Genomic DNA, 7,344 nt, shown 5'->3' with positions numbered 1-7,344 from the left:
AAGATATCCACTATTTGTATTTTTTGGCTCACCTTTATAAGAACAAATATTCACCTAGCACATTGGCATCACATGTTTCGGCCATTTCATTCTTTCATAAAATTTTGAATTTGCCAGACCCATCTCAGAATTTTCTTGTTCAGAAATTGTTAAAAGGATGTCAAAAATCAGGCCAGGTAACAGACTCAAGACTCCCAATAACGGAGGAAATTATCATAAAACTTGTGGATGCTATTCGTCATACATGTTCTACTTGGAATCATCGAATTCTTTTGAGAGCATTGTTTCTTACAGCATTTTTTGGATTTTTTTTAGATTAGGAGAATTAATTGTAAGGACACCTCAATCTATGAATCAAGTGTTGCAAAGGTCAGACATTTATTTTGAAACTGTAAAGGGGAAATTGAAAAGTTTAATTTTGCGTCACACAAAAACTATACAATCTGGTTAGTCAGTTAACATTTGCCTAGAGGCCCAGTCTGAAAAAGCACTTTGCCCAGTGTTTGCTCTTTTTGATTACTTGTGCCAATTTAAACATTCAAAAGGGCCCCTTTTTCAATTTATTGATGGCACTCCAGCTGCACATTCATTAGTTTCAAAACATTTAGAAGCAAGAATTACATTCATCGGTTTGAATCCAAAATTGTACAAAGGTCATAGTTTTCGTATTGGGGCAGCAACTCATGCAGCTAGGTTGGGTTTCTCTGTAAATGCAATTCAACGTATGGGTATTTCTCTCCTCTACTTTCTCTCCAATAGTCTGTCCTTTCCTAGTATTTGTTGGATAAAGTATGGTCTGCCATCCTCTCTCCATTATAACGGTATAACTTAAACATCCTCTTACGTAGGTTGTCCTGTAGTCAATCTTAGATGGGTCAGATTATGTCTGCCATCTTCATGTAGGCTGTCCCTGGATTAGCTATAAATGGGTCAGATTATGTCTGCCATCTTCATGTAGGTTGTCCCTAGATTAGCTATAAATGGGTCAGATTATGTCTGCCATCTTCATGTACATGTAGATTGTCCCTAGATCAGCGTTAGTGGGCCAGATTATGTCTCCCCCCCCCCCCACCCCCAATACATTGTCACTGAGTAAATTTTAGAGGGGTCAGGTTATCATATACATGTATCTTTTGTAGCAAGCAATAAATTATTAGGTAGTAAATGAAATTTTTTTGTATGAAATAAAGGACTCAGACATATGGAATGTGTACTTTGAAGTATTTGGATAGGTCAAAATACTGTCTGCTTTGTCCTTAAGTTTTAGAAATCCATTGTAGTTAACCTTTACTGATGTGTTTGTTTTGTTACAGTTATGTATAAATTTTAAACCCTTGTACTGGAAATATTGTATCATTTATGCAATTTAATGTGGTAAGATGAAGGGTGTTGCTCACCATCATTTGTTATTCAAGTATACAGAACTATCTGTCATCTTTCCTTATAAACATATTGTATTAAGGGAACTCCTATGTTGTACATGTTTGCGAGTTGTTTCCCTTGTGTGGCGGAAAATCCAATGTAGTTGGATTTTTGATGGCCTATTGTTTGTTGCCACCTTATTTTTCAGCATAGGTGTTTGATAAATTTGTGTTTTGTTGAGTATTGTCATGCTGTTCTTTTGATTTTTGGGAGATCCAAAACTAGGTGTAGATACAAATTGTAGAGAGTCATAGGATCTCCCAAATTACATGTGTTATATTTGTGTCATTAATAAATGACATATTTACAACAATACTCATGCTTGGTTCTCTATTCATACTGAAAAATATCAGAGCTGCGGTAAACAATATGTTGTAATATTTCATTCTTATCATATGGAAGGCATAATGTAATATTATTGGAAATAATGTGTTTTATGCATTCATATGTATTTTTCCATTTATGTGTTTAGAATTTAGCTATTGAAGAATATGTATGAATATCTCAGATTTCGGAGTTATCCCATGTTATGTAATGCATGGTCTCAGGTTTCGCTGATATTGCGGTGTTTAGACAATTATTAACGTACAAAGCTATCACGTGATCACTATCACTGTTAGATGCTGCAAGTGTTGTGCATGCCTTAATTTGTAAGGAAAACATACCCTCAGCCACCCCGTACAACCGTCCTCTAAGTAGTAGTTTTACATTTTGGGATTAAATAGTCAATTTGTTTGATGGCCTATTGTTTGTTGCCACCTTATTTTTCAGCATAAGTGTTTGATAAATTTGTGTTTTGTTGAGTATTGTCATGCTGTTCTTTTGATTTTTGGGAGATCCAAAACTAGGTGTAGATACAAATTGTAGAGAGACATAGGATCTCCCAAATTACATGTGTTATATTTGTGTTATTAATAAATGACATATTTACAACAATACCCATTCTTGGTTTTCTATTCATACTGAAAAATATCAGAGCTGCGGGAAACAATATGTTGTAAATTTTCATTCTTATCAAATGGAAGGCATAAAATAAATCACAACTCACGAACAATTCCTTATCAATGTGTTTTATCCAGCACTAAATGTTCGGTTACGTAAAATCGATAAAACTAACTTGGTGTTGATAACATCAACTGTAAACATTTTATCTTAAGACGACATTCTATAATCAGGGTACGTATATAAAAAGGACAACTTGGAGAAATACTCGATAAGAGATAAGGTCATGCCAGTACACATGAGGTAAGGCTTCTGTAACGAAATATCTATCGCTCAAGATTTAAAAAAAATGTTTCCATTTTTCTATATAAAATATAAAACTATCTATAATATCAAACAGATTTTTTTTTTATCCTGTAAACAAACAACTCTGATCCCGCCAGTCCACAGGTACTGATTACTCGTCTCTCAGAAACCAGTTACCTGCCTTCTTTAGGTCTTGCGTATATGTCCCCTGTAATAATCGTGGGATCATCCTCAACTGTTTGCCTTATTCACGTCTAATAACAGTACCAGTGTTTCTGACGACATACAGATAGGAATAATATAAAACTGATATCAGAGGTTTTTTTTCGAACACTAATACAGCGTGTACTACAATGTATAGCAGTGCAGCCTCAAGTACTGTAGATTCCTTATTTTTCGCGAGTACTTATTATTGCAAAATGGCTATTTAAAGTCAAATCGCGAGAAAAATAATTCGCGAGTGGACGGTTGATCAAGAGATTTTACATTGATTTCAGCACCATAACAATAAAAACGAGTAATTTTATTTCGGGAGTGGTGCTTAAAGCGAAATTAAGCGATAATTAATTCCTCGCGCATATTCAGGAATCTACAGTACCTAGTGTTGGCAGTTCCGACCTACTTAAACCGTCAGAAAACTAATAATTTCTGGTGTTTAAGAAATTAAATACAGCGTATGGCCAGCGTTTTTAAGGGAACTAAATGCCGAACCATTTACGTTGCATTCTTTAATATATATCATATGTTGTTTCGGAATAATCTATTTCTTTAAAAATGAAGTGTAAATTTAAGCCTGTTAAATTTATTCTTTCGTTCAAGATTAAAATTTACGTATAAATGCTACATTTAAATGCCTTTTACTGCGAGATATTCTTAAACTTTTAGTTGAAGCTCGCGTTGCAAATCTCAGGTATTATTGAGGTACACTGTCTATCGATTTTTTTCTCGTTTTTTCTGTAAAATAAAAAATTCACTGATAAAGCACAAAATCTTTAAATATATGCATTTGTACGTTTAATCAAAAGCCTCAAAATGTGCAAAAACTCACGTAGTTCATTTTTTTTTATTTCATTAAGGTCTTCCGCCTTGGCCAAGTCCCCAATCAAGGGGAGATAATCAAGAAAAAGACACATATAGGGTGGAACCATTATAAAATCTTCTCAAGAACCACTGGGCAAGAAAAGCTGAAACTTTTGTGGAGGCATTCTGGGGTAGTGTAAATTCTAAATTGTTCAAATTATGGACCCCGGGGTAAGGTGAGGCCACAATAGGGAATCCAAGTTTTACATTGAAATGTAAGGGGGAAAAGCTTTAAAAATCTTCTTCTCAAGAACTGCTGGGCCAGGAATCTGAAACTTATGTGGAAGCTTCCTTGGGTATTGCAAATTCTAAATTGTTCAAATCTCGACCCCTGGGGCTTAGATCGGGCCACAATAGGAATTCAAGTATTAAAATATGAGGGGAAAAACTTTAAAAATCTTCTGAAGAACTACTGGGCCAGAAAAGATGAAAATGTTGAATCTTCCTTAGATAGTTCAGATTCTAAATTGTTCAAATCATAGCCATCCGTGGTAGGGTGGGACACCAATTGGGAATCCAAATTTTACATTAAAATATAAGAGAAAAAACTTAAAAAATATTCTTCTGAAGAACCACTGGCCCAGGAAAAGTTAAATTTATGTGAAAGCACCCTGGGGTGGTGTTAATTCTAAATTCTTCAAATCATGCCCCCAGGGGTAGAATTGGGCAACAATAGGAAATCAAAGTTTTACATGGAAATATATAAATCTTCTCCTCAAGAACCGACCAAAAAAAGCTGAAACTTATGTGGAAGCTTTCAGAGGTAGTGTAGATTCTAAGTTGTTCATATCATGACCCCGGGATGGGTAGAAACACAATAGGGAATCAAAGTTTTATATTGAAATAAAAAGGAAAATTTTTTTTAAAAATCTTCTCCTCAAGAACCACTGAACCAAAAAAGCTGAAACTTGAATAACTTGTGAATAAGCTTCCTAGAGTAGTGAAGATTCTAAATTGTTCAAATCATGACCCCGAGGAGTAAGTCGGGGTCACAGTAAGTATTACAAAGGGGAAAATCTGGTTGAGAACAGCAGGGCAAAGTTACTAGATGACCATTGTTGTGGCCCATGGGTCTCTTGTTATGATTTCCTGGTCCTTTTACCAGAGGTACATATTTTCTAAGGGGGTCAAATTCGGTTTTTTTTTTTTTTTTTTTTTTTTTTTTTTTTTTTTTTTTGTTACTTAACTATAAAAATTTAATAACCCTGAAAAAGCCAGAGAGCCCCAACCCATCCCCACCCCCGCTCCGAACCCTCCTCTAGATCCGCTCATGAAATGTACGATATATTATAGCAATGTTACAAATTCCATTGAACCTCAAGTTTGCGGAATAATTATCAGCATCTAAGGAAAATTGTTCTTTCTTTTCTTTTAGATAAAAAAAAAATTACAGAAGTATGTTGTTGCTACATGTTTTCAAGTTCATTATGTTCACTGTTGTAACACAACAGGTAAGATACAGTGTAAGTCAAAGCTACACCAAGTTTAGAGATTGAAATGCATAGACCTTATAGGTAGATACATTCGTAAATAATATTTCATTGAAACTGTCCCATTTATTACATTATTTTGAATCACATGTTAAGGAAATTCTGACACACTGTATACAGACATTCCTTTTGAGTATATTTTTTTTTCAGACATGTATTTCTGTCTCCTTTCAAATTTCTATTTTAGGCATTGGGTAGAAATTGCAGTATTTCATTGAAAACACTGATAACAGTAGAAAAATGTCCGCAATCTTTAGAAACATGGACATTGGCTGCAAACAAAAAGAACTGCTCTTCGTTATCTCAGTCATGTGTTGATCAGAACAATTTCAAGTATCATTGCGTTAGAAATGCATTTTTGAACAGCACAGTGGAAATTTGTGCTCCAACATGGATAAGTGCAGGTTTGTATCATAAAATTGAATAAAAAATTAATAACTTTTTTTTTCATAAATGAATACTAACACAGTTAGTAAACGTTTATATGTATGATGAATACATATACAGGTCAAAGGATTTTTTTTCTCATTGTTACTGGAAGTATATATATAATACTGCATTTTCTTAAAATATGACTACCTCTTTTTTTCTTGTAAAAGTCAATTGATGATTCGTACTTCAATTTTTATAGAGAAAATATTCTATATACTGATTTTCATGGTGTATTTAACTCTCTCTCTCTCTCTCTCTCTCACGTTTCGGAAAAAAAATGATATTGGTGCGCCCTGCTAAATTTCAAACACATCAAAAAATTATAAAGTTTTATAAAGTCGTAGTCGGTTATAACAAAATGAAATTGAATGTATTCGTGTATGTGTCAATACATGTATATATTTATAATTTATTCACATATTTTACCTTTTTAATTACATGTAAGTACTAGTATGGAAAAAAAATTATAATGTTCTCAACCAGAGCACGAGTGGTTTGAAAATGAAGTAGGGGTTGAAAGCCACTTGGTTGGAATTTTGAATGAATCAGATCATTTTTCAACATCATGTCACTCTGGTATTTTTTGAAAATGCCCAGTGAAAATTAGTACAGTTTCTTTAACTTTGAAAGATGTTGCACCTTACTGTATTTCATAGACGTCAGATCAATGATTCTGTTATATACATGTAGGGATATCATCGAATGAAAGTAGTGATCAATTTAATGTGTCCCAATCTACCGTATGCCAGTAATACACAAGTAAAAACGAAGCGTAGTCTAACGTTCCAAAGCGGCGACCCTGTGATGATACTGGTATGTTATTATAGAGATCCTTAATCCACAGGCACCTAAAGCATGGATAACACTCAGCTCTTATAATCTCCCTCCCCCTCCCCGCTTACACTGTAACTTACAAAATACAACGAGTCTCTATACGTCAATTCTACCTATATGTCATATTTTGCAATCGGTTTGTACTTTTATTAAGGTTCAGAATTTGGCAATGTACATATACGATATATTAAAATACACAAAGTAAGAAACAAAAACTTTAAAAAAAAAAACGGAGATGGGGTGTTCTCCGCTTCGTGGCTGATTTCCAAGGTACAAAGTTATCTATCATATATTTTTGCAAGGACTCTAGGGGGATGTTCTCCTACTAAACTCATTAACCTGAACCCAATCTATATTGTTTTAGTATTTTTAGTATTTTAGTCTTTTAGTTAGCATTTTTATTAAACCGTATTATGACCAAATTTAAACCTAAATAAAATTACAAAACGATTGCACCGAATGACATTTACAGGTGGAATTGGCGGAGATATCGCATATTTTTGAGAAAATAGAGACTTGTATTTTGGGAGTTGTAGGTGAGTGTTCGTGTGTATGTGGTGTGGGGTGGGGGGTTAAGAGCTGTATGTTATCCATGCTTCAATTGCCTGTGATTTAATCCACCTATTTAACATGTTCCTACCTGAAATGTATTTTAATTCTTATATTTCTGGCCGCCACAATTCGAGTAGTAAAGAAAAAAAATTCTTCACAATAGAAATAAGAGAAGCAAGCCTCAGAGTGCGCAGTTCAAACATAAGTATATTACGATTCACACTGGATTAAAGGGGTGCTCTGCTGGACTGGAGTCACAGACATGGTTCACAACGCAACCATGGAG

The sequence above is a fragment of the Saccostrea echinata genome, unplaced genomic scaffold (genome assembly GCF_033153115.1).
Source record: "Saccostrea echinata isolate AGI-Se365-2 ecotype Australia unplaced genomic scaffold, CSIRO_AGI_Sech_v1 ptg000072l, whole genome shotgun sequence".
In the NCBI taxonomy this organism is placed as follows: domain Eukaryota; kingdom Metazoa; phylum Mollusca; class Bivalvia; order Ostreida; family Ostreidae; genus Saccostrea; species Saccostrea echinata.
Note: the sequence above shows the minus strand (reverse complement) of the source record.